At 51.8% G+C, this 10,354-nt stretch overlaps 1 pseudogene; it reads left to right on the plus strand.

Annotated features, from left to right (window-relative positions):
* The first annotated feature begins 8,836 nt into the window (after window positions 1–8,836).
* On the plus strand, window positions 8,837–9,851 carry LOC134377688 (dead end protein homolog 1-like; annotated as a pseudogene).
* Window positions 9,852–10,354: the final 503 nt, after the last annotated feature.

The raw sequence follows: 10,354 nt of genomic DNA on the forward strand, positions 1-10,354 counted from the left end.
ATCTAGTTTCAAAAGATGGGCCTGCCCCCCGCAGCCCAGGAAGTTAAATCTCTGTGTCAGTGTCCTCAACTGTAAAAGCTGATCGTGCAACTTTGAAAGATCCTCATGCAAATGGGTACGATTAGTCACCTGTACCAGATTAATCCACCCAAGCAGGATCTGGAAAGAAGAAAGTCCAGAGAGAAAGACCATGCAAGAAGATGTCACTGCTTACTGACAAGACTGCCACTCTGCAGCCGGCTGTTTTCACTCAGACTCTGTACATCTTTGCTTATGTGTAAAATTTGGTGTATTGTAATAATTATGGTGCAGACAGGGAAAACAGGCCAAGAGCAAAAGCAACATTTTCAAGGTTATAGGGCAGAAACCAGACCTGTCATTAGTTGTAGTCCATGCTACCTTCCACACCGTCATGGGTTTTTGTCTCTAGTTTGGTCCATTAGCTCCATGTGACACTGGTCATGGGATGGGTTTCAGAGATGTTTGCTCACACATGACTGATGACATCCTTAGGAAGGAGATGCCAGAATGATCACCCCTGTGCAGAAGGGGAGACTGGGAAGGTCCTGAGAGTCACAGTGGCTTGTCCAGGGTCACATAAGTGATAAGAAGGAGGAGCTGGGGCTGAACCTCCATGTATCTCCTCCGAGCTGTGAAGCTGGCTGCACCCAGGCCTTGCACAGGGGTGTGGTCAGGCAGTGTTGGTGGAAGTGTGGGCAATAGAGAGAGCTCATGGGGAAGGAGGGTCAGCAGTCAGGTACCCAGAGGGGCACTTGCAGTCTTGTACACAGAGGAGGGGTTCAGGAAATGAGGTACCAGGAAGTGACCTCACTTCCTTGACGACAGACCCCAACTGAACTCGGAACTCGGTAACCTGGCACCCACATTCTATGCACAGCCCCTTCCCCAGCTCACTTGGCCACAGGCAGAGTGAGATGTTGTGCTGTATCCCGAGGTCCCGGGGCGGTAGCCCCAGGCAGCCCTGGGCTGAGAGGTTTGTCCGATGCTTCCGGCGCTGGGTCAGCCCTCGCCCCGGACTCCTGTGGCCATTTGGCAGGAGGTCCCCAAAGGTAACGTCAGGTGTCCCAGGGCAGGGCGGGCCAGGCCAGGCCAGCACTGTGAGCCTCCCTGGGTGACCGCACACCCTCCTCCTGTGTGAGGGGGGACATGGGGACATGGGACACCCTCCCAGGGCAAGGGCAGGGGCAGAGGGTGGGGGCTTTATAAACCTGCTGGTCCTGGTGCGTTCACACCTCAGGTCAGGGCTGGAGGGTGAAAGGGGACTGCGGGGGTGGCAACCACCACCCTGTACATGAACCCTGGGCCCTCAGGCTGTCCTCTCATGTCCTCCCTGGGGTTAAGACTGGCCTCCAGCCCCTTCCCTCCTGGGGGTTCACGTTGCTCTCACTGTGCATCTCTTCCCTTGTCCTGACCTAGAGTGAAGACAAGTCTTCCCTCAGCCCAGATGCCACCCACAGGTTGTGGCCTGTCCCCGCAGGCACCCTGCAGAAGTGGGTGGAGCACCTGGTGCCCGCTGTCATGCGTGGCAACCACTCCTACGTGCACACCTTTCTCCTGAGCTTCAGGAACTTTGCCACTCCCCAGCAGGCGCTGCACCTGCTTTTCCTCAGGTGAGCACTCTGCCCCTCGATCACACAGTGTCACTCGGCTGCCTCCCAGCTGTGAGTCTTGGGACTGTCACCACACCCCTCTGAGCCTCAGTTCCCACCTGTGTTCAGTGGGTGGTAACAGGAACAAGCTCCAGTGGGTCCCCCATGGAAAGTGCTGCTCCTGAGTCCAGCCCTGTGGAAAGTTCTGCTGGAGGGGCCACGGTCGTCCTCATTCAGGATTCCTGCCCCCACCCCCCACGAGGAAGTCTCTGTCACACCCTCACTGACCTCGTTGACTTGGGCTTCACTCTTTTCACATTTGAGATTCTATCTGTAGGCTTCTGGGTGTATTCAAAGCAGGGAGACTGGAGGCTGGCAGAGGGGCTTCAGGTGCACCCAGATATCTTGGGAGGAGTTGGTTGGCGTTCATTCCTTCAACAAACATATCTGAAGTCACACTATGTGCAGTGACTTTCTGGGCACTGACCATATTCCAATGAACCGAGGAGACTACATTCCCTGCCCTCCTGGGCTTCCATTCTAGTCAGAGGTCAGACAACCACAATAGACATGAGAAGCAGGTAGTGCCACCATATGGTAGATGTGACACCGTCCTGGTCGCCTCTAGGTACAGAAGCATTCTTTCCAATTTTCATGGGGATGGCGGAGCCCTGGAGCAGCTAAAATGGTGAGTGGGGTTTGGGTGCAGATGGAGGGGCTCCCATCTCCACAGAACTGTGTGTGGTCGGTGGGGACCTGTGGATGGGGGGGCTGGCAGAACTCTGGCTGCCACACATCTTATGATTCGTGCTACAGGGCCCAGGGCACAGGCTTTCCTGCAGGAAAAGGAGTCAAGATGAGCTGGGGAGGGGGCCACAGGCACTGTAGGGTGTGCGAGAGGCTGGAGAGCAGAGTGAGCCCAGAGAGAACCTGCCCCCACCCCTCCCATCCAGCCCTGCCCACACCCCCAGAGCCCGTGCTGAGCCAGAGCAGGTGTGCAGAGCATCCCGCTCACACTCGGGGATGCTCACCCATGCGGATGCTCAGCTGGTGCTGGTGGTGCAGAGTGTGGTCAGGGTCAAGAGATCAGTGTCAGTGGGAAGAGGAGATGCAGATTTGGATGGGGACAGTTGGGCAGCACATCCACGTGTCACCTCAAGTTTGGGGTTTTCCAAGGGCCCTGGGAAGGCCAGGGGAGCAGAGCCTCCCTCTGTTTCCTCATTCATCAGATATTCCTGGACACCTCCTGTGTGCCAGCGAGTAATGCCCAGAGCAGACAGCACCCTCCTGCCCTGATGGACAGGTCATTCCAATAGGGACGGGGCAGGGACCCAGACAGAGGAGGCTGTCAGGTTTCCCTGAAGAAGGGAAAGGTGGTCACACCAGTGATTGAAGGCTCCCCCCACAGAGGCTTTTGCCAGCCCCTCCTTGGTTTCCAGGACCATCTCTGCCGGGGCTGCTGTACTGGGGGTGGACATTGGAGGGGCTGGTCTATGGTCAGGCAGGGGCACAGGGTACAAGACTGCAGCTCACTCAGGGGAGCCCTGAGAGGGCAGCATAGAGGGATAGGCCAGGCCTCTGATGCTGCTGCCCACCTTTCTCCCCCAGTGCCATGTCCTCCATCCTAGAGATCTGGCTGGAATTCTATTCCATTGACTTCCACGAGCCTCCTGAGTTTCATGGTTTGAAGTCTCTGCTGGCCCATGTCCGTGTCAATATGCCGGGTTCAGAGGCGGAGCGTAAGGCTGATCTTCTTCTGGCGCAGCTGGAGAAGCTGGAGCACCTGGAGCCCAGTGAGGCAGAGACTGAGGGTGAGGAGGAAGAGGGTGGGTGCCTGTGAGGGTTTGGGGAGGGGGCTGGGCTGGGCCACACAGAGCAGAGTTTCCAGAAGCAGGCTGGGGACAGGGGCACTGAGTACTCAGAACAATCATGCAGTGTCCTGCAGTGTGGGGAGACTTCCTGAGGCTGGGTCTCTGGACTTGGGCTTCTCAGAAAGACTGTCATTGGAAGAGACATAGAAACTCATGTTGATATTTTCAATTGTTGTCACTCCAGTTCCAGCTTCTGCCCAGGCTGAACAAGTGTCCCAAGAGCTAAGGCCATCTTCAGCTCCAGCTCCACCTCCACTGCCAGAGCCAGAGCGAAAGCAAGATCCTGAGCCCGAGCCCGAGCCCGAGCCCGAGCCCGAGCACGAGCAAGATCCTGAGCCTGAGCCAGAGCCAGAGGAAGATCTAGAGCCCGAGCCCGAGCCCGAGCCTGAGCAAGAGCAAGAGCTAGACAGAGCCAGAGCAAGCTCACCTAACCACCCCTGAAACATCAAAAGAAGTGGAAGAAACACCAGCACCCAGGGGAGCCCCGCCTCCAGAGCTCCCACAAACACCCTCACCAGTCCCCACTCCAGAGCTGTCCTTCCCCTTCCCTGCCACCGTGCTTGTCCTCGTTTTTGTCTTTGTCCTGCATCTCCCAAGTTTTATCATCTTTTCTCTTCACTTATATCCCTTGTATAAAATAAAGTGTTTTAATATTTTCAAAATTACAATTCAGTGGCGTGAAGTACATTTCTCATCTGCTGCAGCCCTCACCTCTGTCTAGTGAGAGAACAGCTTCATCAGCTCTGCAGCCATTAAGCTGTCACTCCCCATCCCACCTCTCCTAGTCCCTGACAACCACTCCATTTTCTGTGTGTGTGAATTGACCTGTCGTGGATTGTTCCTATCAGTACAGTTATGTGGTCTTTTGTATCTGGCCACATAACATGAGAAGGAACTGATTAATTTTTATTTTATGTTTCCAGTAAGAGGAAAATGACAGAAAAATCAAAGACTATATGTAGAGACACAAAGCCCCGATAGTTATTATTGCCCTAATCTTGAAATAGGAACTACTTTTGAATGAGTGGAGAGCCAGATGCCACAGAGGAAAAGACTGACTTTTCCTGGTCAAAACAAACCAAGAATAATGTCCAAAGCTTAAAAGACAAACCCCAGATTGGAAAATTCTTCATGATCAGAGAAAGGGGCATTATTCCGTCGGATAACCCGGAGTCTGAAACAGCTCGAGAGCCAGGACTACAGGCACTGCCTGGACACCAGCGAGCAGGTGGGGCAGGAGGAGCTGCAGACAGAGCTGGGGGACCTGGAACGGGAGGAGGCAAGGCTGGCCCGGGAGCTGGAGGACGTGGACGTGAACCTTGCAAGGGCGGCTGCGGAGCTGCAGGCAGCCCAGGCCGAGACTGCAGAGCTGCAGCAGTGGGAGCGGTGGGTCCAGAGGGACTGCAGGGCACTGGAGTGGCAACAGCTGGGACTGTAGGATGAGCTGAGGAGCGTGGAGAACCAGCTGCGCCACGCCCCTGGGCAGCTGCACTGGCTGAAGAAAACCAACATCTTCAATGCCACGTTTAAGACCTGGGAGGAGGGCCCCTTGGGCGTCATCAGTAACTTTAGACTGGGTCCTCTCCCCCACTGTCCCCGTGCACTGGGATGAGATTAATGCTGCCTGGGGACAGACGGCACTGCTGCTGCTTGCCCTGTCCAATGTGACTGGGCTGCCGTTTCAGAGGTACAGGCTGGTCCCCTGTAGAAACCACTCCTATCTGAAGTCCTTAACAGATGGCTCCACTGAGCTGCCCCTGTTCTATTATGCGGGTGGGGTGAGTCCTTGAGTAACAGACTTGACCATGCCATGCAGGCCTTCCTGGAGGGCATGCAGCAGTTCAAGGAAGAGGCTGGGAAGGGTGAGCAGGGCCTCTGCCTGCCCTACAAGAGCCACGTGGGCAAAGGCCTGCTGGAGGACGCTGGGGGCAGCAGGGAATGCTGCTCCATCACCACCCTTTGGAACACAGAGGAGCGGTGGACCAAGGCGCTCAGACTCATGCTGCTCAACCTTAAGAGGGGCCTCACTTGAGTGTCCTTAAAGTACCATCCAACATAACTTTCTCGTTGGCCAGTTAGCTTGGTGGTTAAAGCCCCCCTGTAACACCAAGGTCAAGGTTTGGATCCCCACATCGGCCAGCTGCCAAAAGCAAACCAAAAAGTAGATTTCTTTATTGTAAAAATACTATCAGATGGTAATCTGAGTACGACGTGTTTATAATTCAAAAGATGAATAGCCACACCAGATATTAACTGAAAATCAAAATAAACCATTGCCCAGAGCAAACCAAGAATCATGGCTATCCTTCCCAGCACATCTTTGTCCGCCCTTCTGTGGACCTTCCTCTCCCCTTCTCCCCCACCCAGACAAACATTGAAAACAGGGAAAATTGACAAGAGGACAAGATCCCTCCTACATAAAGGGCTGCAGGGACACAGAAGGCAAGAACTGAGGCTGGGGATAAGAGGGGCGGGGTAAGGAGAAAGGTGGACGTTTTCAGTTTGGGGTGAGAAAACAGTGATTTGAGGCCACTGATGTATGTAGTGGAGCTTTGGGGCAGGGGTTGGGGGAGAACATTCAAAGATTCAGTTTTGGCTGCCACGTATATTGTGAGCCTCTCCTCTTCCTTCCTGAGAAACTTCCAAGAAGTTTCCACATGTTCTTTCATGATGTAAAGCGAGAAGTATGTCTTCTTGGGCTGTGTCATTATGTGCAGATTAATTCTGAGGTGAGAGGGTAGGGTGGCCAAAGACTAACTGGTGACATTGTACGATAGATCAATTGAGGGGTCACAGAAAACTGAAGATTAAAAAGGAGCCAACAAGAGGCATTTTTTAAAAGGCCAGTTGTGTCTTGCCATCCCCCCACTTCTCCATTGCTCTCGGGATAAACTCCCAAATCCTTACCCTGGTCTTCAAACCCGGGTGACCTGTCCCTTACACTCCTCCCAGCTCCTCTCTGTTCCAAAAGGTGCCAATCCCGCCCTTCCTCTGCCCTTGGCCTTGCTATTCCCTGTGTGTCAACGTTTTCTAACCAAACTGTACACTTCTTGAGGGCTCACTGAGCTTTGTTGTCCAGATGACACGTAGAATCGTTCCTACATACTAAGTATCTATAAATAGAAGTGGTCATTGTGAAAGAGAACGGGAGGGCTGGCCAGTTAGCTCAGTTGGTTAGAGCACAGTCTTAGAACACCAACGAAGGCGTGGGTTGGGATCCCCGTACTAACCAGACACAGGAAAAGCAGAGAGAGAGAGAGAGAGAGAGAGAATAGGGAAGCGGTTAATTTGTCACAGACTTGGAGAGAATAGAAAATTCCAATAGGAGATTGACGAAATGGATTAATGTCTAACTAAGCCTGTGACGGAATACCACGTAGGTATTAAAATCTTGTAGAAGAAAAACAACATAATACTTAATGACAATGCTTAGAATATATTAAGTAAAAAAGATGATATTATAATAAAACACATAATTTTATACTCCAAAAAGTTGGTTTTTGTTTCTGTTTTGGCAGCTGGCACGTATTGGGGTCCGAACTCTTAACCTTGGTGTTAGCAACAGAATGCTCTAACTAACGGAGCCAACTGGCCAGCCCCAGAAAAGTATTTAAAGAGAAAATATTTCCAAGAATTAAGTATCCTTTTAATATACGAAGGTATGTCCCTGAAAGTTTTGTATTTAAAGTAATTAAAATTTTCTACCTGATATTATGAAAGAGACGGGAGACTGGTTTTCAGCACTTCTATGTCACGTGTACTGGTGGTTCTAGCTACCAGGGAATAAAAAGGAAAAGGTATAAGTATTAGAAGGGAAAAAATAAAATTCTATGTATATAACATAATCATATAATATCCAAAAAGATCAACAGATAAATTATTAGAATGAATACATCAGTTAAGAAATTCCCTGGCTACAAAATCAATACAAAAATCAAATATATTTCTCTATCTAAGCAACAATTAGAAAAATAAATTTAAAATAGTTTAAATCATTAAATAACAAGAGTCATCTGACAAAAAGCCCTTTGCACACAATATCATGTTATCAATTGCCTCTAGAATAGGGGTTGGCAAGCTTTTACTGTCAAAGGCCCCATAGAAAATGTTTTAGGATTTTTGGTCCATGTGGTTTCTGTTGCCTTTAGAGTGTAAAAAGCAGCCAGAGAAAATATGTGAATGAAGTGGGCATGGCTGTGTTCTAAGGAAACTGTATTTACCAGAACAGGCAGGAGGCTGGATCTGACTCGGGGCCCTAAAAGACGGATTCTGTCAATCTTGTCTGCAGTTACATAGCCAACTTGAAGGAGTTCCCACTGCCCAAATTTGGGACAATTTGAGCATCACGAAGAAAAGATAGTAATAACTTCTTATAAAACATTGAAAAAAAAATCCACAAATCCTTAATGATACTGGAAACGAAGGGGGCGAAACACTTATTTGTCATGATTTGAGATGACTCACATGGCTAATTCTTACTTTAAAATCCAGCACTGAAAAATGGAAAAGAAGAGAAAGATTTAAAAATCATAAAAAATTCAACATTGAAAGGGAAAATGATGAAGTATGCCCTGTTTTAGGAGGAACTGCAGTTTATCCCCAGATGAGAAGAGAAAATTCCTTATAGAAAAATGACACCTAGGGGGCTGGCTGGTTAGCTCAGTTGTTTAGAGCACAGCCTTGTAGCACCAAGGTCATGGGTTAAGATCCCGGTACTGGCCAGTCAAAAAAAAAAAAAAAGAAAAGAAAAGAAAAGGAAAGAAAAGAAAAAAGTGCCATCTAATAAATGTAGAATGAACAATAAAATCATCGACTAAGGTTTTGATAAGTGAAGCTGGAAAGAGGGTCTTGGGAAGCAGATACTTGCATAGCACCAAAGTACCCACAGACAAATGGCTGGCTCACTGACCATCCTTCATACTGAAGAAGTTTGCTGTCAACTTGAACCAGGTTATCAAATTTAACATCACTAACAAATAAAAATAAGTTAAACAAATTTAACATCACTAGCAGTGAGGCAATCTACCATTCTATTCCATACCTCTTGCCAGGATGTATTCACCTCCTGACATCGTCCAGACTGTATTCTTGCCAGAAAAAAGTTTTATTTAACCTTTCTAAGCCGTTAGACCTATATTCAGCTTATTGGAACAAGTTAAATGCCATCACAAAGAAATTATGAGATTGCTCCAGAATGACATTTTTTTTTTTTTATAAGACAACTGACCTGGTTTTCAAAAAGTCATTTTTTTTTAAAGTAGGGGGAAAGCGTAGTGGATTGAATTGTGTCCGCCCAAACTCACTGAGGCTTGACTTGTACTCCCCAGGTTTTCTGTAGTAGAAACTTACGAGTCCAAGCGGGCGTGTGAGCTCCAGGGTGAGCAGGTGAATCCAGAGAACGAGGCGGCGTTGGAGGCGCGGGTCAGGGAGACGGGCGTCCGCCTGGTGCAGGTGGAGGGGCAGAGGAAGGACGGCGGGCCAGCCCCAGGCCGGGTGGGCAGCCCGCCGCCGGCCGGCTCGGAGGTGCTCTCGGGCGGCTGCCCCAGGACGTCTACGAGCACCAGGGGATCCCACTGTGGCAGCGCGCGGGCCGCCTGCGAGATCCGCCTGCCCATGACCTTCGGCGGCCTGAACCGCGGCTTCCCGACGCCCGCTGCAGCTCGCGGCGCGGCGCCCAGGCCGCCATGGCCCCGCTGCACAGCCGCCCGCTGCGGCGAGAAGAGCGAGCTGCGCGTGGACGGGTCGCCGCCGACGGGAGCCGCCGCCGCTGCTGCTCGCGCTGCAGCCTCCGGGCCCGGCCTGCAGGAGGCGCTGCCGCTGCCCAGCCCCGGCGGCGCCCGCGAAGATCGCGCTGCTCAAGTTCAGCTCGCAGCGCACCGCCGCCGCCGTGCCCCCAAAGGCCCTAGCGGGAGGGCTGTCACGCCTCTGTGCAGCTTAGGTGGCCGTGGAGTGGCTCAAGCCAGGCCCGAAGCAGCGACTCCGCCAGCAGCTTGCGGGTCCCTCACTGCGGTGCCTACAGCCGCAGGGCAGCCGATTGGCCTTGGCTAGGGACAGGCTAGGGTCCCAAGGGGCTCGGGCTGCCCTCCAGCTGCTGTGCTAACAAATGAGGCTGGGCAGCCCGGTGTTCCTCACCAAGTGTTTGGGCACAGGACCTGCTGGCTGGCACCACTTCTGGTACCAGGCGGTGATCCCTGGTCATCCAGTGCCTTTCAGAGGCCTTATCTGGGTTGCGCTGGCCGCAGATGGGCAGCACGGGCATGACGTAGCCAAGGATGCGGCGTCCGCACAGCTGCTGGAGGCACTGAGTGAGTCTGGGGCCGGCTTCTTGTGGTCTGCTGGGGCTGAGCCAGGTGCCATCATGAAGCAGTGACCCCGTCCTCCACAGGCAGCCTAAACAAGGAGGGCAGAGCCTGTGTCAGTCTCCAGCCCAGCAGGCCTGGGTGGCCACTGTCTGATCCCATTGGGGGAGGGGCGGGGTCCTGCCACATGTGTGACACAGCCTCCCTGCTCGGGCAGGGCCTCATAGCACCTGGGTGGCTCGGGTTTGGCTTATGTGGTGGTGAAGGACCTTGCCCTCCCCCTCCCAGCCCAGGGTCAGACCTGACCCCATGGTGACACCCACACCTACCTTTGTCCCCTCACCCCTCTTTCTCCCACAGCTCAGTATGAATCATGCTTATTTTCTTGATTTCTTTTGGTTGGATTTTATTTGCGGGGCCGGCTGAACCAAAGGGTCAGAAATCCTGCCTTCATCCCCACTTCTTGGCATCTGGGTTTGGCTTATGTATAGTTTTGAGTTTCTCTATGCTGCTTCTATTTATATTAAATCCATGTTTGCTGTAAAAAAAAAAAAAAAAGAAAGAAAGAAAGAAA

Source organism: Cynocephalus volans, chromosome 5, assembly GCF_027409185.1.
Source record: "Cynocephalus volans isolate mCynVol1 chromosome 5, mCynVol1.pri, whole genome shotgun sequence".
Classification (NCBI taxonomy): Eukaryota; Metazoa; Chordata; class Mammalia; order Dermoptera; family Cynocephalidae; genus Cynocephalus; species Cynocephalus volans.